Raw genomic sequence first — 24,586 nt, forward strand, 5'->3', positions numbered from 1 at the left:
GAAGTGTGTGAAGAAAAAGCAAGACCTGGTTTTAAATTGGTTCTCTTAAGAGAAAATAAATACTTTAAGATTTGCAGGTTTATGGGGAAACTGCAAATTAATTTTTGATTGCTTAAGCAAAGAGTCAATGAGAATGAATGGTCTTCTTTGTTCAATGGTTCCTTTTATTCAGAGAACAGACAGGGTTAAAACCAAATCGTTCTTGAGCAAAATATTTCTTTTTTTTCACATGCTGAATTTAGCAAATGATCAACTTTCAATAAACAGTATTTTTAATGAATTAAATTTAGTATGATAATACTTCAAGAAAATGTAGAAATTTGAAACTCACTCTTGTGATGGGCATTCTTTATTCAGCAATCTGAACCAGGTAACATGATTCTCAAACAAATGTTTAATTCTATTTTTCTTAAATTTTCATTGAAGTCTTCAAATAATTGAATGTTATTTCATTCTATTTCAGGAAAGAGTTCATAATGAGTGCCCATTCATTATGGAGTAGAATTTGGTTGCTAAAAATTGCAATGATTATCATTTATAAAACTCCTTTAGTATGAAAAAATGTCCCAAAATGCTTAAGGAAACAGCCATTAATCCAGGAAGGGATGTGGTTAAGAGGAGTGCCTCAGTTGAAGACATGGTCTTTGAGAAGTTTTCCAAAACTTGAAATAAGAGCACACTGCAGTAGAACCCAGTAAAATGAAATGTAGCCATTTGCCAAACAATGAGTTTACAGTAGACTTCTCAATAATGCCATTTTTCAAGTGATTTTCATGTGCCAGATGCTGTCTGTAAAATCTTCCATCGTAACACCATTGAAAAGGATCCAATCATTCCACCTCTGAATATTGCACTGTGGGTGGTTGCTTCCATAAAATAGAAAAAGGAATTGAGTAGAACTAGCAAATGAATAATTTGGAAGTGATATCAAAAAGAAGTTTTCCATGTATTTACCAGTCAATGCACAAAACCTCATCACTTTTGATGTGTGGACATTCATAATTTGGTATGTGTTTTGCTCTAAATTGTCCATCTACCAAATTAACCTTGGAACTGAGCAAAGTACATCTGTCAGATTTCATTAGGTGATGTAGCTGGGAAAATATAAAGTTCTTTTTCACAAATACACCAACTGAATTTTACCCTATGGCTCCCTTCCTCTGATTTTTATTTAATTGCACACTCTTCCAATCAGAAACTCATGGTCTTGCCACAGAAAATCTCTGATGACAATAAATGGGTTTCCCCCCTGTTTCTCAGCTGTTAAGAATTATGTCTGGTGACTATTCATAGACCCTAATGCTGAGTAAAAATTTGTATCTCCACAATTTATCTGTGAATATCAGTGTTTTGCAAAACATCTGCAAACTATTTGCTCAAGAATTCCAGCGACTCCCCTGTGGTATATTAGTAGGTTCTAAGTTCACAAAAGCAATCTTCAACTCCACAGCATACTTTATTCTGCAAAGTCTCCAATTAAAACTCAGTACAGAAAAGTTCAAAATCCTGAATCCAGACTTTCATACCTACTGTCAAAATGACAATGGCTCTTTTCATGTGAATTTTCATTTGAATTTGGTGCAGCCAATACAAATATTAAATGGCGGATAGAAATAGCCCAAAGGTGTCACATGCTTAAGAGAGCTAACCAGAAAAGAAGCATGAACATCTTACTCATATATTTATGTATAACTTAGCATTATAGAAATGTGGTTGAAGGAAGCCACCTTCCATCTCGTGTCACTACGCTTTTTGTTGGAGGGTTTGAAATGAGTCCCAGTGTGCAGCCTTTAGCTCTTTATTTTCTCCACTTCAAATGTTTCTCCATTTTCCACGTGGAGATACAATGGTTTCCTCTTTGTTCCCTTCTAGAGTTGGAGAGCTTTATATTGCTCTAGCTGCTGTCTAAAGAATTACACACTGTGTCCACTTGTGTTTAGAGGACTTCTGCTCCACTCTGTTACTTCAGCAGAAGTTCAGTGGAATTTTCTATCAGAGCATTGTCCAGGAGAAGAGACTCACTAGCCTCAAAATCAACTCCAGAGTGCCCATTGTTTGGACTCTGAATTGGTTCCAAAATGGCAACAGTTACATACATTTGCTTTGCAAATGAATTCTGCTGTCAGAGCTTGCAGGATAGCCATGTCAAAAGGCCAGATAACTTTGTTGTGTGAGAAGAGTAAGGGGCAAAGGTACTGGCAAGTGATCCAAGGAAATGTTTGACTTCTGGGGTATGAAGAGTTAACTCCAACTACAGTTCACAAAGCAAAGGAAATGGTGAGATGAAAGAAAATGAGATGTGGTATGTGGTAGGTTTGAGGAGATAGTTCCTCCCCATGTGGGAATCCTGTCATGGTCAATAATGGCACCCACTCTCTTGTTCGTGAAGTTCAGGTAATGCCTCTGCTCTGTCCTGTCAGTTGCTCACTGCAGCCCACTCTGGAAGTAGAGGAGTGCTCAACATTTGAGTGATGTAGATTTCACAGTCGAACAGTAGCAGTGACTGAAAGCTATGAGTTCTAGCCATGGAGCTTGTACTTGGTGTGAGGGCAAGCACACTGTAAAACAGGTCAAAATTATTGGTCAGTGAATTCTAGGGAGGTGCTGCCTTGAATGAAGCGGGATGGGGGGTGGGGGGTATGGTATTGCATTTGGGGATATATCTGATGATATTGACCATTTGTGTGAGACTGTCTCAGTTATCGTGGATGAACACCATCCTTTCTCCTCCTCAGGCTACCCTTCCCATGGATATCTGAGGCTATTGACCACTGGTTAAACAGAGCATTTCTCCTTCTTTCTACCTCATACACCAAGGACTTTAATGCAACATCCAAAAACTGTGGGCCCCACTCTTTTCCTCTCATGGCATTCATGAACCTTTCCTTGGCTAGGAATGAGGTCCAGAATGCTGTCAGCACCTGCCCCAATTCTCCTTCATGATATACAGATTTAATCGAAGCACTGCAGGCCAATTTATCTTAAACCATTTCAGACTTGATGACAGCTGCAACGTTTAATTGTTCACGGCTATTACTTGGTATTTGTTTGAAAATCGCACTAAAAGCCAACATTACAGCAACATACAACGAGCAGCTCTCTCGACATAATTACCTCTGGAATATTTTTTGTTTTCAAACCCTTGCAGAATCAAAATGCTGCCTTTCTTGACTGACCCAGTACCTCTCCCTGACACATATCCCTTCCTGTGTACCTCCACTGAAGAGCTGCTTGACTTCTTGGTACTGCTGCAAATACTGGGTGAATAGGAAGAGGTTGAGATGCAAACAAAATATCCTTGACTGAACTCTTGAATAAACAGCAGTATCTGCTGAATCAATCAGGGTCAAACTACACAATACACTCAGTTTTTAAAGGTACCTTTACACATAGAAACTCCACACTGTTATCCACTCAAACGTTTCAAGCTACACCTTTCACTGCTCTACTTCAAGAATCCCATTGTCTCTTCCCCTTGTTCCAGCCTGTTGTCCTGTTCCTCTCTCAAAGAGCAATGAGCCAAATGCAACAACCATATTTTGAAGGGGAGTTTCTCAGAGTTGCTGCATAGCAATTCTACAGAGGTAGACAGTCTTCAAACAAAACATCTGTTATTGGAAGCAGTAACTCTCAGCTGAACAACAGCAGCATTCCACACTCAATTCTTAAAAGCACCCTTGCACTTACAATATGTGCACTACATTTCCTCCCATGCATGCAGATACCTCAGTGTTTTACCTGGTTTAAACATTGCTTGACTTCTTATTGTATTCTTCTGCTTTCAATGGCATTCAATGGATACATATAGGCAGAGCATTTAATGAGTTGTAAGATTTTTCACTTCTTTCTCCTTGAGCACAGAGGAGCAGTGACATTCCTGATTCAGCAGGGTGGGTACAAACCAGCAACCATTGCCCGGAATGATCCAAAGAGAAATAGAGACTGAAGCTGAGAAGCAACCTTGAGACATTCACCACCAACCATCCAGAAGACTTGACCTCCACTGCATTCCTTTTCCAAGAACTGGATGTGGGGCCAGGGCTCCATTACCACATTGACTCTTCTGGTTGTTTCTTCCATCCTCCTCCTTGCCCCATAGTTTTAAAATTTTAGACATACAGCATGGTAACAGGCCATTTCATCCATGTGTCTGTGCTGTCCAATTTACACCCAATGAACCTACACCCCTGGCACATTTCAAACGGAGGAAACCGGAGCCCCGAGGGAAAACCCATGCAGACACGGAAAAGGTACAAACTCCTTTCAGACAATGCAGAATTCGAACCTGGGTCCCAATCCCTGGTGCTGTAAAGGCATTGCACTAACCGCTATGCCAACAGTACTGTCCATGCTGTCAGTCATGCTGAAGTCTCCACAAAAGTAACAATAAAATTCCCAATGGCTTGGGATGAAGTAGGTGGTTTCATTTCACACCCAATGTCCACATTTGTCTGTGTCTGACCCCAGGCAGATCACATCCAAAAGGCGCCACATCAAAACCTGCTCGATTGATTGTCCTTTTGAATAGATTTGGTACGGGACTTGGCTCCGGTGTAGCAATTTGTTTTCTCATGAGAATCCCACTCTGTGCACTAACTGCTTGGCTTCCAACAGCAAATAGCATAAGGGATGGTGGCACCAGTTTGTGCTAACCCTGCTCCATGTCAATGTGAATCATATATGTGGGGATCAAACCAGAAAATGTTGGAAGCACTCAGCATAGAAGAGTGAATCCATGGAAAGAGGAGCAGGGTTAATGCTTTAGGTTAAAGGCAGCCAGTCAGGATTAGAAGAGTTTTTTATCTGAAACATCAGCTCTGTTTCTTGTTCCACAGATGCTGCCTGACCTTTGAGTACATCCTGTATTTTTTCTGTGTTTTTTTTTTATATTTCTATGGGTGATGATACCTGAGTGAAATTTGAACTTTCCAATTAGCTCAAGTCTTAACATTTCTTTATGAACCAGGAAACAGTATGTGATCAAATTTATGGTCCATTATAACAATTGATTACACTGGACAATGAAGATTTTTCTTCCTGAACACTTTTGGGTATATTTTATGGATTTGGACTGCAAATCAGAAAAATAGCCTTAAAATTTTCCTATCACATTCCAATTTTTAGATATAACCTATTATTTTGATTTCCTGTCAGATTTTTAACATGTTTCAAGCCTACAAAACCATGAAGTGCAACATGTCATTGAAAATTCATTTTCTGCACTCGCACTTGGACCTCTTCCCTGCTGATCTTGAAGCAGTCTATAATGAACATGGTATCAGGGCAACTGGAATCCATCAATGCTGGCTGACTATTGACACAAGAGACATCAGATACAGAGTACAAATGAAAATCAGCGGCAAAACATTTTAGGTCAGTTGAACTCATGCAAGGTTTCAGCGTCATTATTTCTCCAACTTCCTACATGATACAGCAAATCAGAAATTATCTTTGTATTCACCTTGAAGTTGTCTATCATAATCCCCAATTTTTTTTTCAGGTAGCACACCTTTTCAAAAAAATTGCTGTTCAGTGTTATTTGCTTGGAATGACTTGAAAAGCAAACTGAAGGGCTAAAGTTAAACAGACCGTGAAAATGAACAGAGGATCTGGGATTAGATGTGGCAGGAAAATGGTGTCTGCGCAAAGGATTGTCAAAGAAAGATGACACTTACTGGGTTAAACTGACGTTCCAAATACTAAGAAGAAACCTGCCAACATTAATTTTCATAATTGTGAAATTGAGGGGAAATAACACAAATGTCTGTGAGTATGGTTTTCAGATACGAACTTACGATATTTTGTGGTTACAAATGAGATGATGCTATGTGGAAAATGTTTTCCACAAAGATAGAATTGATAGTTAAGTATCAGGCACCTGGTAAAAGGGAAGTGTACATAAAATAAACTTTTGATAATACATTGAAAAAGGATTTAAACAATTAAAACAAGGAAGATTTAAGATGCAGTTTTGTAAATAATAACAGGGATTTTTGAAAAGAAAGTGAAGATACCCAAATTATTTTTATTAATGTTCATTCCATCTATAAAAATGATGAAAGTTTAAACCAGCACTGCTTCTCATGACTGCTTTCAATCTTTTGCCAAAGGACCATTGTTCTGGTGTCAGATAAAGTGGAAGTGAAACAGACAGTGGTGCATGTATTGAGTCGGATTTTCATCAACAGACAGGAGAAAAATATATTTTCAAGCTATAAACCCATCCTTATGAATCTTGGGTGAGCCTATTGAATGGGTTTTGGACACTTAAAGATTTTGGAGGCAAAAAGTATGTTGGAAGATCCCTGAGTAAAACGTGCTGCCCATTTGTGGGGCAGGCATTAGATCATCAGTGACACTCCAGCCCCCCCCCCCCCAACCCCACCCCACCCCGCATAATCTACAGCCAAGGTTTAGTTTGTTTAAATTTTTTTAAGTCACATCACAAATACGGGTATCTGAGATGAGCCCCAAACCTATCACCCCGGCACCCAATCCAGTCATCACCTTTCAGCATCTGATTGAGATGGTGCAGAGCATCAGCATATCCAACACTGAGCAGTCTCAGAGCAGAAGATCTTCAGCGATGCCACAGTGGTCCATAATGCTTTCTGTTTTAGTAGAAGATCAATTTCTAGGGACCCTTGTAGAAAATCACAAAAGGAAAGTTGTTTCTGCTGATAAATGAGACTAGAACTAGGGGTCATAGCCTCAAGATTTAGGGGAGGAGATTTAGGATAGAGATAAAGCTTTTCCCAGAATAATAAATTTGTTGAATTCTTTACCCAAGGAAGAAGTAGAGGCTGCCTCATTACATATATTTAAGACACAGTTTAATAGTATTTCAGATTAATGGGGAACAGGCAAGTGAGTCCACAGCCAGACCAGCCATGACCTTATTGAAAGGCAGAGCAGGTGCAATGGGTCAATGGCTGGTTCCTGCTCCTATTTATTGTTCTTATATTCTCATTGTTTAAAAAACAGATGAAATAGAAGGAATTAAAGTTAAAAGTGAAACAAAAAGAGAAGCAAAAGAGAGTCCCTTTGGAGTCACTGAATGTCCGTGGATTAGCTTCCAGCATTCTCGTATCCTCTGCAGGAACATTTACCGACACCTATGAACCCTTACCAACAGCTACCTGGTTTATAACTGCTACCAACAGAGCTAAAGACTTGTATCAAACAATGTTACGTAAAAAACATAAAGGATTTAAGTATAAGAAATAATAGCCAGACTTCGTAACAATGTAACTCATAACTCAGAATTCATTACAAGGCTCTATTTCCAAAAGATGTTTCCTGGTTTTTCATTGAGACTTTATGGGGATATCAGTGACACTGGTAAAATGGTGTCAGTTGTCATTTCTTCAGGGTCTCTCCTGTCATCCCTCCAAAGTTGCAATGGGAAATTTGGGATAACTTCATTAAGATTTCAGGTCTTTCTGTGCTTTACATTAGTTAAAAATCATGGGTCTGGATAATGTGATGCAAGTTTAACTTTCCTAAGTACATGAAGTCATGACAGCATTGATAGCCAGAGTCTATTTTCCATGGTAGGGGTTTCTAAAGCTGAAGGGCATAACTACAGGGTATCTAAAAGGTCATTTTTTTCTACCAAGTGTTTGGTAGCTGAAATGTGCAGCCAGAGGAGGTGATGGAGATAGGGACAGGTAAACAAACATATATCAGTCATCTCAACTGGTGCTTGAACAAACAAGACATTGAGGAATTTATACAGGCTATTTGGATTAGTATAGAGAGGCCCAATGGCCTGCATATTTGTGGTTTCTATTCTGCACAAGTCCTTGACTCTCAGTATGTTGCTCTCCACAAAACATTTTTTTCTGATCAGAGTTTATAACGTCATGGGAACATAAGTATCAAAATTTACTTTCTGCAAATTATAAAAAAAGTCATGAAAAATTCTCAGCATTTCCTTTGAAAATTAGTTTATGAGTGATGTTCTAAGAAGTATTAGAGCAGTGGTTCTCAACCTTTTTCTCTCCATTCACAAACCACTTTAAGTATTCCCTATGCCATAGGTGCTCGGTGATTACTAAAGGATTGCTTACTAAAGGATTGGTATGTGAGTGGAAAGAAAATGTTTGAAAACCCCCTTTTTAATCATACCTAATTGGCTCGTTATGTGCACGGTTTTATAACTCCAAAGAAAATGGGCCAATGACAATTTTTCTCAAGCAAAATATTGGGTCTAGAGCAGTGATTCTCAGCTTTCCCTTCCCACTCACATACCACCTTAATCAATCCCTTGCTAATCACAGAGCACTGATGGCATAGGGATTAATTCAAGTGGTACGTGAGTGGAAAGAAAAAGGTTGAGAACCACTGTATTAGATTTCAGCATGTGTGTGCTCAGGAAATAGGTAAAGTAATAGACAGTGTCCGTTTTTTGTTTTTCATATTCTTGTTATTTATGCTAGTCATGTAATTGTTCCAGGTACTACTAAGCATGTAGCACATGCAACCTTGAGTATTGGGATACATCAGGTCAAAGTAATGTTCATTTGTTCTTTCAGTTGTACAAATTTATGCGGGTCCTTTATCAGACATCAAAATCTACAGTCAAACGATTATTTAAAATGATATACAGGATTTAAAGAAAATTTTAAGGTTCAAATCTTGCATTGTATAGTTTTCAAATTTGTTTTTGGCATTTATCTCTTATTTTTTGCCAACATTAAGTTAATGGCAAAATTTTTTTCAAAATTTTTATTGTATTTTACAGAAATAGTACATAAGTAAAAGTCATTAATCAAATGTAATATACAGAAAAAGTTATATAAGAAAAATAAAACCATTATGTATAAACTCAATATCAAAACAATCAAATAGAAAAAAGTAAACAAACAATTACAACACGGCTAAATTAAAGTTTTTTAAAAAAAGTTATACTATACTACAAATTCTAATCTCTTCCCTTCTGAAGTTATCTGGTAAGTACATATAATTTCACTGCCATTAAAAGAAACCACAAACTCATAAAGCAAGATCCAAGTGATCTTATAAATTTAAATCCGTTACAATAGAAAAACATCTGATTCCCCCCCCAAAGTTTGGCATATGAGATAACAAGTTAATAGCCAAATTTGATACTCTAAAACTCTTGTGATGAATGTTCACCATGGCAGAACTGACAAAATTCAGCAATTTTATTTTGTCAAAATAATTCAAATGTTTTCCCAGAAGGTGATCTGCAGTTCAGAACCAGGATAAACAACAGAACTCAGGTGGTAAGTGAACCACTCTCTGAGATAAAAAGGACCTGGTCAGTAAAGAGGTTTAATACTGCATGATGAACAGGTAGGTTTATACAGTATACATCCTTGAAGTTATTTAAAGGTATGGTTAGCGCACTAAAATACTTTTCAAGGGATTTCAATTCTATTTACCTTTCTAGTATTACAAATTTTATAACTTTTATGGCTCTAATTTGCAATACTTCACACAAATTTTTTGCTTGTCTTTAACCTACAAGTCAATAATCCATAAAAGTACTAATAGGCCAAATCATGCTTTTATGTTCCCAACCAAGTTAGTTCTTGCTTGAAAATGGTTGAATGTTCAATGTAACAATTCATTTTCCCCTGCATCAATTAAAACTTCAAGAATACTGGTGAGTTGTTAGTTTAGAACAAACCTGCAGCATCATAAAAAATATTTAGACAGTGTATATATTTATAAAATCTTACCTCTGTATTGTTGAAATCCTATGTCATTAGAAAAGCCAAATTATTTTCTGAGCAATGCTTCCTTTGTTTTCAAATCAATAGAAAGGTAGTTTTTCCAAGACTAGAGAATACTGAAAAAAATATTCCCTTAAATGTGATGAGGGAAAGCAATTATCAACTAAAGTTTATTGAGAGCCATAATCAGCAAATTCTGCTGTAAAAAGTGAGTTCACAGTATACGTGGCGGAACTTGTAGGCAGATAGGAGTATCGATTTCTCGGAACTGTGACCTATATCCGTAATGCTGTAGTAACAACTAAACTCAACATGTTCCATGTTTATTAGCATGAAAAAATATCATTATTGTGCTTGCACATTGTCACTTAGGTTTCTCATGTTAGAGTGCATTTAAACAACAAATTTTACACAATTTCTCAGTTGTTTCTACCTAGTATCATTATTCAGGCAGATTTTCCAACCCAACTCCAAAATGCTGAGAGCCTCTCCTATTGAACTTCATTGCACTTAATTGCAATGCAGGTTGCTCAATTGTGAATTTAAACTATATTTGCATTCAAACATCTGCAATAACATTATAGTTGCAATATGGAAAAAACTGAATATTTCTATTGTTTGAGCTCATTCTGCAAGATCCCGACTGTTGACTGGCAGTCGAGTAAGTCAAATGTCCTCACACCTGCTCCACCATTCAATTAAACCATTTAAGCATCTCTTTTCTGCTCTCCCCATTCCTACTGTTTACTTTATTGTTAAATGCTCTACTTTGAGTATAGTCAATTACTCCAACTCCACAGCTCCAATGGCTCCATCCCCACAGCTCTATGCGGTAGAGAATTCCAAAGATTCATATCCTTCCTGAAAAAATAAATTCATTTTTCTCTCAGTCTGAAATGGGGAACTTCTTGTTCTGAACTCTAGTTCACAATGCTCTTGTAGGGGAAACCATTCCCTCTCTGGGTCACAGCAAGGATAAGGATGCCCTCATCCATACCTTCCACCCCAATGACAGATAATCAGATCATCTTTTTCATTTACCACCAGCTTTAATGAAATTTGATCATCAAACACATCTCTTTTCCTTCCCCTTTAAGCACTTTTTCAAGGAACTTTTCCTTTGCTGCTCCCACTCACATCCTTCTGCCTGTGGCATCATGCATTATTAAAATGCGAATTTGAGGAACAGTACCTCGTCTTCTGTCGGAAGAGTCACAACCTTCCAGTCTCCAATTCCAATTCTATAACTTCATGTATTTCCATTTTTATGTCAGTAGCTGATATTGACTCAGATTTTCTCTTTCTCTCACACCAGACGTGTAGGACAGATTCTTTCATTATGTAAATTTACCATCCTTTGTATTCTCTCTCTCTAATGTCCCTCATAGCTATGTTCCTTTTTCTCTCTCTCTCTCTAATAGATTTCATTAACCTAGATGACCACTACAATTTATTTCCACACCAGGATCCAACCACAGAGATCTCCTTTGTCAAGTTCACGTCTCCTATGATATTCTCTCCAACTTAAAACTCCTTTCCTGTTTCTGGTGAAGGATCTACTGTTTGAAGCGTTAACCCTCTTTCTTTCTACAGATGCTGCCCGACTGCTGAGCTCTTCCAGCAATATCTGATTTTATTTCAGTTTCCGTCATCTGCATTTAAAAAAATGTTCACATCACTGCAGTTTCTTGGGGCAATGTCCTTGGCCCAATCGTCTTTAGCTGCTAAATGATAACTGGCTTCTCTTCTCACAGATGCTACTTGTCTGGATACCCCTTTTTGTTTTTAATTCAGATTATCTGAATTGCTGCTTTTTTTATGGCAATGATAACTGTGGCTGCACTTAAAGTGTGTTGCATTATCCTGAGGAAATGAAGAACTTGTACGATTATAATTGGTGCCAGAACATGCTACTGTTTTAAAGTAAAATACTTATTAGAAAAATAACCAAGCTTTTGAAATTTGCCCTCTAGTACTCAAGATATAATCTTACAAAGCAACAAAAAAAAAATCATTCGAATCGATGAAAGATAACTTTTGTTTCATGTGGGTATTGCAGTTGAAAATGCTTTTTCATTGGTTAGCTACGTTTCATGTGCCATCAGCAGTCAGGCTTGCAGTTAACAAGGATGCTATCCAGTGCTCATTATTAACCTGAAGAAAACTATCTCAATGCATCCAACAATCTTTGTGGTGCGGGCTTTTCCAATGATGGAGGCTTTTAGACATCAATTCAGTGGGATCCCTGATAATATGACTGTGATAGTACAGATCTATCACCAATGTACATAGTGTATATAGTTACTGTATCTAGACTGTGCTTACAGCGATTGGCTGAGAGCTAAGCCACACCTATTGTTTGGGCCTTAAAGGGTTGTGTCCCTAGCCAGGTCGGATCATTCCGGACTGGTCGGCCACCTGTGAAGAGCTCCGGTCTTTTGCTAATAAAAGCCTTGGTTTGGATCAACAAGTCTTTGGTTCTTTCGACGAGCTCTACAATGACATATCAAGCTCGGAGACCAGTCAATTACAGTAAACAATTCTCAAACAGAAAACTAGGAAGGGAAATTTGCAACACACAATAGATCAAAATCATTTGAAAACAGAGAAAGTTGATTTTTTTTGTGTTAAGTTGCAGGAAGGATGGAGAATGTTAGGACAAAAGGGATATCTCTGATGCTGTGAGGATGTATTGTAAAGAAGGTAATCTGGCCAATAGGTTAATAAGGGAGGTTAGGGAGGGATAAGGCAGTCTTCTTCACAAATAATTCAGAACACAAAGGTATTTCAAAAATAAACTAATATTTGAAACATTTTGCGGAATGAAAATTTAATTTTGAGCAATAAGACTGATAGAATCTGAACTAATTCAAATTCCTATTACTTTTCATTATTTTAATATCAAATATGGATTCATAAACTATATATTTATCTGATGGGATTAATGTATCATGCATCATGCAACAAACTACAACATTTTTATATGTTACAATCCAATATTTTGCAGTTGAACTGATAAAATTCTGCAAAAAAAATACCACGCCATTTCTCAGATATGACTTCACCTTTGGCATAGGATATCAAATCCATACCGAAGCATTTGTGTAACTTTCACTTGACTTTCTCTGCTGTAACAAGCTTTCACAGCCATGTATTGGCTTTCATGCATCATCCGCATACAGTGCCTTTCTCATTGCAGAGGAATTTCTAGGCCATGGAATCTTAATATTGTTATTTGCCAAAAGCTCAGCAAACTGATTCTTATATATATAATATATATATATATACTTCTTCCCTGTGCTTTGAATAAAGTAAAAACACCACTGTCAGACTTATTCTGTCAAAATGGACCCACCAATTCATTTCAATTATTCACTGTAATCAAGATGGCTTTTTTAAAAAATCTGGTTCAGGGAAGAGCTGAACCTAGCCTTCCTTGTAGTTGTTATTATCTGAAACTATATTGCATTATGATCTCTTGGACTACTTCTGAATGGAAATAACTTTGTCTTTCCTTCTTTTCTTCCAATTGACCTCCATTTTTATTCATCTCCTCTGGGAAAAATAACATGGTGTTAATGCAGTGAAGTGCGCTTATGTTGTTTTGGATAACAAAACGATCTTTGAAATTAATACTAAAATTACCAGCAATAAATGGCCATCTGGAGCTTAAAACACTCCTAATCTGAATGAAGAGAATTCTTGAAAACTTATTAAGGACTTACTGTATTTCTATGAATGTGTTTTATATATAAGAGAAGAACTTTGCTTATAAATATTGAGCGCACAAAACTGGACATCACAGAAACTGAGGTGTGCCACGCAAACTTTGAGATACAGTATATGAACAATAAATATGAACTCTGAAGGCATGTTTTACAGTATTTTACAGAAGCTGATGCTTTCCTTCTCAAGAATAAAGTTAGTGACAGAATTTTTCAGTTTCTGTATTTTATGTCCAAAATTTATCTCATCTTGTTGAAATAAACCTGTGGGAATGACTGATTAATTCTGTAGAGATCTTGTTCCTGAGTGGAACAACTCACTGGAAAATTCTAGTTTTTATACATAGTTTATGGATTAAAAACAATAATTAGACAAGTGCTTTGAAAAAAAATTGTTTTTAATAAAATGCATGTTAAAATGGCAAAAATCTGTATCCATCGAAAAAAAATTGTAATGGCAATTCTGATACCACAAGAAAATTAATACAAATATCAGAAAGTATAAACACAAATTCAAAGTGACTCAAATTAATTTGCAGCTCTGCAGCATTTATTTTCCCTTTGAATAATTCTAGAATTGATTGCTGTTAAGTATTACTGAAAATTTTAATTCCTTAATGCAATTTATGATGTAAAATTGATGTTGACCAAAAAGAAATATTGGGACAAACCTACATTAGGATCAAATTTAATAAAAATAAGTAGGTCTTGATATCATTTTCTACCATTTTGTTAAATGTGCACTGTTTATATGTGCGGTTCTTTTATCAAGTCAATTGCATCTTCAGAGGAGCTGCAACTGAGTGCCCAAATGTGCAGAAGTTGTCAATCAATGGATGCCTTTTGAAAATTTTAAAAGAATCCAATGTGGCAGCTCACCACTAGGCAGGCGAACCGGGCCCGCTTGTAAGCCACGCGGCGGGGCAGCCGGCCAAAATGGTGCGTCGGGGGGGGGCGGTTTCCTTCCTCCCAGTACAGGGCTCAGAAACCCGCGCTGGGGTACCACATGATGACCGGGTGATGTCAGCGCCATCCAGCGCAGTTCTCAGCCAGGTCTGGGCTGGGAGTACAAGTACAGCCCAGCAGCCTGCAATAAACTAGTCTGCTCACTGAGCTCAACCTGTCTGGTTGTGTGTGTTCTTTCAGGAGTAGTGTAGCTGCCGCTACAATTGGTGACCCCGGCTGGGTCAAACGTCTTTGAACCCATTATGAGCGAGCCTGGGATCAGCGCTATAGCTGTGAAACTGCCTGAATTCTGGGTTCAGGAGCCGGAGACCTGGTTCGGCCACACGGAGGCTCAGTTTCACCTCTGCCAGATTTCGTCCGACACGACCAAATTCTACCATGTAGTCGCTGCCCTGGACCAGGCCACTGCCAGACGCGTGCTGCACCTTGTTCAGCACCCACCTGCCAAAGACAAATATGAGACCATCAAGTGAGTGCTTACCAGATCCCACAGATTATCCAGACACCAGAGTGGCGTTCGGATGCTACACCTCGATGCCCTGGGGGACAGGTCCCTGATGGAGCTGATGGATGAGATGCTCGTGCTCATGGGCGAGCACACCAACTGCTCACTCTTCGAGTGCATTTTCCTCGACCATATGCCCAAGGACATTCAGCCGCTGCTGGTCCAGGAGAGCTTCACCGATCTGAGGAAGGTCGCCCAGAAGGCCCAAGATCTATGGCTCAAATGATTCCCGGAGGGCTCAGCAGTCCAGCAGGTCACGAGGCACAGACACGACCGCACCAAGCCTGCCCCTCGTGCTGCGGTAGAGCCCCACAATAGCAGAACCAAGGCCACAGCATCCGCTCCAGGCCTCTGCTTCTATCACCAGTGCTGGGGACCCAAAGCTCGGAAGTGTCGTCAGCCCTGCTCCTTCCAGAGAAATGGCCAGGCTGGCTGCTGTTAATGGCTGCAGCGGCTGGCCAAGGACACAGCCTCCTCTACCTGCGGGACTCAGTCAGTGGTCGGCGGTTCCTCATTGACACTGGAGCCCAGATCAGCATCATATCGGCCACGGCCGTCGAGTCCAGGATCCGACCTCGTGGACCTCCCCTCCATGTGGCCAATGCAACAGAAATCCAGATATATGGAGATAAGACAATCCACTACCAGATTGGCCAACAAAATTTTGCGTGGAGGTTCACCGTCTCGTCCCCCCGACTGCCATCCTGGGTGCAGACTTCCTCCTTGCACACGGGCTTCTGGTGGACATTTGAGGTAGGCACCTGGTGGACGCCCGTACCTTCCAGGCCGTTCGCCTCGACGCCTCCCGCTCGGAGCAACTGCAGATGGCCACGATCAGCACACCCAGAGACGAATCCTTGACGAGTTCCCGACACTCCTCAAGCCACAGTTCTCCGCTGCCTCGCCGCGCCACGTAGTGTTCCGCCACATCCACACCCAGGGCCAATCGGTTCACGCCAAGGTATGCCGGCTCCTGCCTGACAAGCTCCAGGTGGCTAAAGAGGAGTTTTCACACCTGTTGGAACGAGATCATTTTTCAGTCCGACAGCCCGTGGGCCTTGCCGCTCCACTGGTCCCGAAAGCCTCCGGTGGCTGGCATCCCTGTGGAGACTATTGATGGCTCAACGAGGCAACAGCTCCTGACTGTTACCCCATACCTCAGATCCAAGACTTTACGGCCAACCTGCATGGTGCGAGGGTTTTTCTCCAAGGTTGACCTGGTGTGCAGATATCACCAGATCCCGGTGGGCATCATCACCCCTTTTGGCCTGTTCAAATTCCTGCGCATGCTGTTCAGACTCAAGAACACCGCTCAGATCTTCCAGCACCTCATGGACACTGTGGGCAGGGACTTGGATTTCATCTTTATTTATTTGGATGACATCCTCATTGCCAGCAAGGACCAGGCGTAACACAAGGCCCACCTACGTGCCCTTTTCTCCCAGCTGGCTAACTTTGGCCTTACCATCAACCCGGCCAAGTGCCAATTCGGGAAAGAGTCCATGCAGTTCCTGGGCCATACCATCACGGCCGAAGGAGCCATCCCCGCCGCTGCAAAGGTCGCTGCTATCAGGGAGTTCCCACGCCCGGACAGCCTCAAGGGACTGCAGGAGTTCGCGGGTATGATCAACTTGTACAACCACTTCATCCCAGGAGCTACACGCATCATGCAGCCGCTATTTGCCCTCATCGTAGCCAAGCACAAAACGCTCGCTTGGAACCCAGAAGCCTGCACCGCATTCGAGGCCACCAAGGATTCCCTCACAAAGGCCACCATGCTCGCGCACCCATACACCGACTTGCATATGGCACTCTCTCTTGATGCCTCTGCCACAGCTGTCGGTGCCTTCCTGGAGCAGCAGGTGAATGGACATTGGAAGCCACTGGCATTCTTCAGCCACCTGCTCCACTCGCCGGAACGCAAGCATAGTGCCTTCGACCGTGAGTTACTGGGCATGTACCTGGCGGTGCGGCATTTCCGCTATTTTCACTGACCACAAACCCCTCATCCAGGCGCTTGCGATGGCAAAGGATCACTGGTCGGCCCGCCAGCAGCGTCACCTCTCCTTCGTGTTGGAGTTTACCACCAACATTTGGCACAAGGTGGGGAAGGACAATGTGGTTGCCGATGCACTCTCGCGACTGGCCATCTGTGCGCTGACGCCCGGCCTAGACTTCGACCAGCTCACCCGGGACCAAAAGTCTGATGAGGAGACGAGGGCCTTCAAGACCGCCATCACGAGCCTGCAGTTCCGAGACCTCCCGACTCCGAGCAGCGAAGGCACCATCCATGCGATATCTCCATGGGCATCCCACAACCAGTGGCTCCCCAGCAGTGGCGCAGGCAGGTCTTCCATCACATCCACGACCTTTCACATCCGTCCATCAGGTCCATGGTCCAGATGGTGGCAGAACGGTTCATATGGCATGGGCTGCGGAAGCTGATCATGGGCTGGGCCAGAACATGCACCCATTGCCAGATGTCCAAGGTACACAGGCACACAAGGGCGCCCATACAGGAGTTCAAGCACGTCCAGGAACGGTTCAGCCACATTCACATCAGGGCAACAATTACCTGTTTATGATGGTGGACCGCACCATTCGCTGGCCTGAGGTGATCCCGATGCCAGACACCTCCACCGACTTCTGCTCCCGAGCACTGTTGCATGGTTGGGTCACCTGGTTCGGTGTCCCGGGTCACCTCACCAGTGATCGGGGCACCCAGTTCACATCTGCGCTCTGAGCACAGCTCGCCAACAGGTTGGGGATACAGCTACACCGCACCACGGCCTACCACCTGCAGGCCAATGGACTGGTCGAACGTCTCCACTGCCACCTTAAGTCAGCACTCATGGCCTGCTTCACTGGTCCCGACTGGGCGGACAAACTGCCTTGGGTGCTCCTGGGCATCTGCTCCACTCCCAAGGAAGATCTGCAGGCATCATCTGCTGAGCTGGTCTACAGTGTGCCACTGGCACTACCTGGTGAATTCGTCAACGCACCTCACAATTCCCAGCGGTCGCCGCATGAACTACTTGCTCACCTCAGGACACGCTTGGACTTGTTCAAACCCCCACTGCTGCCCAGACATGGCACCCGCCCGTCTCACGCTCCTGGCAAACTGCTTTCCGCAGAGTACATTTTCTTTCGACAGGGCCCGATCGCGGCACCTCTGCAGCGACCATACAAGGGTTTGTACAGCGTTCTGGCTCCACGTTCATGCTGGACATTGGCGGCAGGCGGGAGCTGTTTACCGTGGACAGGCTAAAGCCAGTGCACCTTGATCCCACTGAGCCCAAGAAGTGATGCAGCCCGGCGTAAAAAGGACATTAGCGTCAGTTTTTGGGGGGGTGGGGTGGCTGTGTGGCGGCTCACCACTAGGCAGGCAAACCGGCCCCGCTTGTAAGCCACACAGTGGGGCAGCCGGCCAAAATGGCGCCATCGGAGGTGTTCCCTTCCTCCCAGCTCGGGGCTCAGAAGCCCGCGCTAGGGGACCACGTGACGTCCGGATGACATCAGCACCCTCCAGCACGGTTCTCAGCCAGGTCCGGGCTGAGAGTATAAGTACAGCCCAGCAGCCTTCAATAAATCAGTCTGCTCACTGAGCTCAACCCGTCTGGCTGTGTGTGTTCTTTCAGGAGTAGTGTAGCTGCTGCTACACCAAAAGGAAATAGAACAAACATTTTACGTGATCAAAGGTATTATAAATGTAACAAATTTCAGAGACAGCAAATCAAGAATGTCAATGTTATACAATTAAACAATGCAACATACAATTAGGAGTATAAACAATGGCTAGGTTTATGCTTCTGTGATATGTTGCCATTTTAGCACATTTTTATTATACTTTTCACTTTAAGTAGGGCACAGCAGGCTAAAACTAATCCAGAAATTAATTGTGGCATTTTTATTGAAATGCTTACATTTTAAATGACTACCTTTGGTTTAAAATTTGAATACGTAAAGATTTATGATAAAAATAAGAACTAAAATGCTGACCTCAGAGGAAGAAGTTGGTAAGTGGACTTGTGATTTGAATAATGGCACATATGATGTTCCCATATTGTTTATGTTCTTTCTAATCTTTGTTATTCAACTTAACTTTTGATTCTCATTTATTTTTTATTATCTTTTATATTATGAGATTGTAATTATTGGAGGCATTAATAGAAAATTGTAATAATTTTGTTCCTTTGTCACCACAGACTTTCTACTGAATTTGCATATTTTAAAAATACGGAGCAACGCCTGATAAACATAGATCCAAATATTTCCTTTATATGTATGGATATCTCTTGAATCTTTGGGACCAGGATTCTAAGTAAAACACATATATTTAGGTGTGTTTTTTAAATGATACAGTATTTGCTTTGTGTTAAATATAATGTTGTAGACCCAGCCTGTCAGTCATAACAGATTGGAATTGTGTAAAAAAATATACACATCAGTTTATGAATATATATCTAATAGTTATTTCCAGCAATTAATCAAAACTAATTTATAATCTTGATCTTAAATGATTAACATATTTAGGCTGAGAGAAGTCCAGTAAAATTTTCTCTTTTGAATAACAATGTTTACATACCAGCCAGTAATCTTTAATATTATCATTTGACTTTAGAATAAAGAATTTCCAAATATTGAAATATTCTCCAGGAGTGTGGCTTTTAATCTTACTTATATTTAATTATTAAAAATGTTTAAATATGCTAGTGTAGCGGCCCACGTGTGGAGACATGGACCAGCCCACAAAATGGCCGACCTTGAGGACCTGGGGTAACACCGGCTGTTGTCCCACTGACTGCTGCTCGGTGGGAAGATGGGGAACTCTGCTAGGATTAACAGACAATCCCAGGCTGGCAATCCCTTGACGTGGGACCCTGACGCATATAAGCTCAAGGGTCAGATCAATAAAGCAGTCTCATTTTCCAAGGCTCTGGTGTGCGTTTTATCATTCTCTTTGCTCATGTAGTGCGAATGCTACATTGGTGACCCCGAAAGGCCCAACCAGCAGTTGGACCCGAAGGTGATGGATCAAGCGGAGCCAGCAAGCATCCATGTGGCCTCTCTCAGTCTTCCAACGTTTTGGGTGTTGCACCCACACATATGGTTTGAACAGGCCAAGGCTCATTTGCAGCTTTACCACATCACCGCTGACGACACCCGCTACTTCTATGTTGTGAGCGTCCTCGATCAGGACACAGCGGCAAGGGTAGTAGGTTTCTTAAGGCAGCCTCTGGAGCAAAGCAAATATGCAGCCCTCAAAGAGCTACTAACCTGCACTTTCAGGCTCTCCCGGCATGTGCGCACCACCCGATTGCTGCATATGGACGGATTTGGTGACAAGGTCCCATGTCCTAATGAGCAAGATGCTCACTCTAACCAAGGGCCACAAGCCTTGCCTGCCCTTTGAGCAGATCTTTCTGGAGCAGCTTCCCCAAGGATATCTGACTCTTGCTCATGGACAAGGACTTCAGCAACGCTCGGAGGGTTGCAGCCCGAGCAGACGTGATCTGGAGAGCAAAGGACACCAGCTCCATTTTAGACCATATCAGCAACCTCCACGAACAGCCCCCAATGAAATCAAGGAAAGGCAAGTGAACACCCAAGGACGGCTATACTACGACCACCAGCAATGGGCTGCAGAGGCCCATTGATGCTGCCCACCCTGCAAGTTTCCGGGAAACACCTTGGCCAACCGTCGTTGATGGTTGTGGCGGTTGGCCCATGTGATAGCCTCCTCTACGTCTGGAACTCACTGTCGGCAGGCATTTCCTGGTTGACACTGGTGCCGAGTTAAGAATCCTACCACCCATGGGCCTCGACACCAGCACCATTCCCCTTCGTTTTGGCAGCAGCCAAGACTTTGCCCGCCAAAATGCATCGGCACATGTGTTCTCCAAGGTGACCAAGGGTACCATCAAATTACAGGTAAGCCCCAGGATATCCCTAAAACTGCAATTTTAACTCCCTTTGGCTTGTTTGAATTTCTCCGCATGCCCTTTGGTCTAAAGAATGTGGCACAAACTTTACAGTGGCTGATGGACACAGTGGGCCGGGTCCTCCCATTTGCATTCATCTATTTGGATGATATCCTCATCGCCAGCCATAGCTGCAAAGACCACGCTGCCCACCTGAGGCAATTGTGAGTTTGGGCTGACTATCAATCCAGTGAAATGCCAGTTCAGGTTGGACACCATCAATTTCCTGGGGCATAGGATTAACAGACACAGGGCTACACCCCTCCCTGAGAAGGTTAAGGCGGTCCAGCATTTCGCTAAGCCATGCATGATAAAAGGAGTACAGGAATTTGCTAACTTTTATCACAGATTGATACTGGCAGCAGCATGCATCATGCACCCCCTCTTTGCGCTGATGGCAGGCAAGTCAAAAGACATGACTTGGGATGATAAGTCTTCCCGGGTATTCCAGAATGCCAAAGATGCGCTGGCCAATGCCACCCTCCTGGTCCACCCCCAGACCAGAGGCACCTACGACCCCAACAGTCGATGCCTCCAGCACAGTGGTAGGGGGCATGCTGGAACAGCTCATTGAGGGCCAGTGGCAAATCCTGGCCCCCTTTTCATCAAGAACTTCCACCCCCCTCCCCCAGAGCTCAAATAAGTGTTTATGACCGAGAGCTGTTAGAGCTGTACCTGGAGGTAAGACATTTCTGTAATTTTGGAAGGCCGGCAATTTACAGTGTCCACTGATCACAAGCCGCTGAATTTCGCCTTCCATAAGATATCGGACCTGTGGTCAACCTGACAGCAGAAACACTTGTCCTATGTATCTGGGTTTACCACAGACATTCAGCATATTGTGTGGAAAAACAATGTGGTAGCCGACACCTTGTCACGCCCTGGCCCAAGGGGTCGACTACGTGGCCCTCGAGCAGGACCTTGAGATGCCTTCATATAGGAGACAGCCATCTCCGGCCTCAGGGTGGAGTATGTCCCTGTCAGCCCAGGTAACCTGACATCGCTGTGCGACTTTTCTATGGGCAGCCCCAGCCCCATCGTTCTATCTGCATGGAGGTGCCAGGTTTTCGAGGCCATCCACAACCTGGCATACCTGCAATCCACACCAAGGTCAAAATGGTGGCCAGCAAGTTTGTCTGGCATGGCCTCCATAAACAGATCAGCCAGTGGGTCAAGACCTGCATTAACTGTCAGTCCTCCAAAGTACAGGTTCACACGAGAGCGCCCACACAGACTTCTGAGCTGGCGTAGCTCAGGTTCATTTATGTACAGATTGACGTAGTAGAGCTGTTGCCAGTTTCCCATGAGGCGAGATACCTCTTGACAATGGTTGACCACTCAACGAGGTGGCCGGAGGCAGTTCCACTGGCTGATACCACCACAAAAATCTGCCACAGGGCACTCATTCACAGATGGGTGAACCGATTCGGGATCCCAGAGAACTTAACCTCAGACAGGAGGAGACAATTCACCTTTGGGCTCTGGGCAGCACTAGCAAACTGTCTGAGGACACACCTCCATCACACCATGGCATATTACCCTCAGGCCAAGAGGTCGGTGGAGCGCTTCCACAGGCACCTCAAGCCAGCCTTGATGGCTTGGCTCAAGGGTCCTAACAGGGTGGACAAACTGCCTTGGATCCTGTTAGGAATGTGTACCACGCCAAAAGAAGACTTTAATACCTCGGTGGTGGAGATGGTCTATGGTACACCTTTGATCATCCCCGGGGTGTTCATGGCCCCCAATAAATGCTCAGAAGACACTGCGGCCACCCTTGACAAACATAATGACCCCAAGAATCTAAAGACTTGTCAATATGTAGTCGTGAGAATGGCCGCACACTGGCTGCCCTTACAATGACCCTACGAGGTTCCCTACAAGGTCATTAGGGACGATGATTCCACCTTCATCCTCGACTTTGGCAGTAAGGAGGGGACTTTTACCATTGACTGCCTGAAACTGGCATACCTAGACAGATGAATTGTTGTACTGAGAAAGCGGAATATGGCTGTCCACAGCGAGGAACTAAATTGTGGTCCTTGATCTGAAGTAACATGCACTGGTAAACTAAGGAACTGAGGAATGCCTCAATACTTATCTGTTGTAGCATCTATCATAAGAATGGCCTCAGGTCATCATGGTCTATTACTGTAAAAAAAAGCAGTCTCCATTCCTCCCCACGACACAGGGGCAAGCCACCTAAGGCCATGGACAATGGCCTTGTGGCCACTGGAATCGCAGTGGACACAACAAAATAACCACACAAGGTGTTTCTAGAGTTAATCAAACAGATTTACTCTTCATCAACCGTGCAACCTTTTAAAAACCAGAATCACGCGCTCGACACATGCTGACATCATCAAGCACTACCTCCTGGGAGTTTCCACCATACTGCTGCTACATGCCACCACACCCCCCAACCCCAAATTTCCCCAAAACCAGCAGAAAGGTTTGTCTGTCTTTTTAGGTTGTCATCCTCTCCGACAGACTGTTGGCTGCTGCAGCGGGGAGTATGTCCATATGAGTTGGTTTAAGCTTGCTGATGGTGAAAGACTGGCTTCCCTCCAATGTCCAAAATACAGATCGACCTAGTTTGTCTGAGTATCTTATAAGGTCCTTCATAAGGCGTCTGTAAAGGTTGACCAAACATTCCCCTTCAGACAGACATATTCGCAGTTTTTAAAGGTCTTCTGGCACAACAGTGTTCTCTATGTGATGATGGTGGTATAGGGGTCAATTTTCCTATGTTCTCCCTTAGCCTGCTCAACAGTTCCTTAGGATCATCGCTGGAGTTGGAATAGTAGGGGTCAAACTTCCCTGGAACCACCAATGGTGCACCATACATGAGCTCTGCAGGTGAATTTTGGAGTTCCTCCTTTGGAGTTGTTCATCGGCCCAGTTCAGGCCATCTATCCGAACCATCAATGCTAACTTGAGATATCGATGAAATTTTCCCACCATTCCATTGGCCTGGGGATGATAGGCATTCATGTGATGAATTGTTGTACTGAGAAAGCGAGATATGGCTGTCCACAGTGAGGAACTAAATTGTGGTCCTTGATCTGAAGTAACATGCACTGGTAAACTAAGGAACTGAGGAATGCCTCAATACTTACCTGTTGTAGCATCTATCATAAGAATGGCCTCAGGTCATCATGTAAACCTGTCTATTACTGTAAAAAGATAACAGTATCCTCTTGAAACAGTAAGCGGAACAACGATGTCCAAGTGGACATGAGCAAAATGGTGAGCAACTGCCGGGAAGGACTGCAGTGATGCCGCTGAACTTTTGCTTTTGGCAGGCAATGCAGGACTTTGCCATTTCTGTAATATCTTTTTTAAGACCATGCCACACAAGCCTGTCCAAAATCATACGAATGGTCGATCTAATCAATGAATGTGAGAAACCATTCACAGAGTCAAATTCTCCACGTTTCCATGATGCCGGAAAAACTGGGCATGGGTGTCCCATTGATATATCACAGAGAAGTAGTTTTCATTAACTCCAAACTGGACATCTTTCAATTGCAGGTTCGCGATTGCAGTCTGATAAGCATTCATCTCATGGTCATGTTCTTGGGCCGCAGCCAAGGTACTGTAGATCAGTATCTTGATCTACAGACGAAACCTCAAGTGGAGCAGAGCAGGAAAGTGCATCAGCTACTACAATGTCTTTTCCAGAAATATGTGGTATTTTTGTGGAGA

General features: G+C 42.7%; 1 protein-coding gene across 2 annotated transcripts in view; it reads right to left on the minus strand.

Moving 5' to 3' along the window:
• The window catches only part of zap70 (zeta chain of T cell receptor associated protein kinase 70), an 83,178-nt gene extending 73,263 nt beyond the window's left edge, over window positions 1–9,915 (minus strand). The window contains exon 1 of one of the 2 annotated variants that reach the window (XM_069928665.1): window positions 9,711–9,914. The gene's annotated coding sequence lies outside the window, so the exon portion shown is untranslated. Of the gene's footprint in view, window positions 1–9,710 lie in introns of both variants that reach the window. The other variant, XM_069928666.1, reaches the window with a different exon arrangement.
• Window positions 9,916–24,586: the final 14,671 nt, after the last annotated feature.

This window comes from Narcine bancroftii, chromosome 3 (genome assembly GCF_036971445.1).
Source record: "Narcine bancroftii isolate sNarBan1 chromosome 3, sNarBan1.hap1, whole genome shotgun sequence".
NCBI lineage: Eukaryota > Metazoa > Chordata > Chondrichthyes > Torpediniformes > Narcinidae > Narcine > Narcine bancroftii.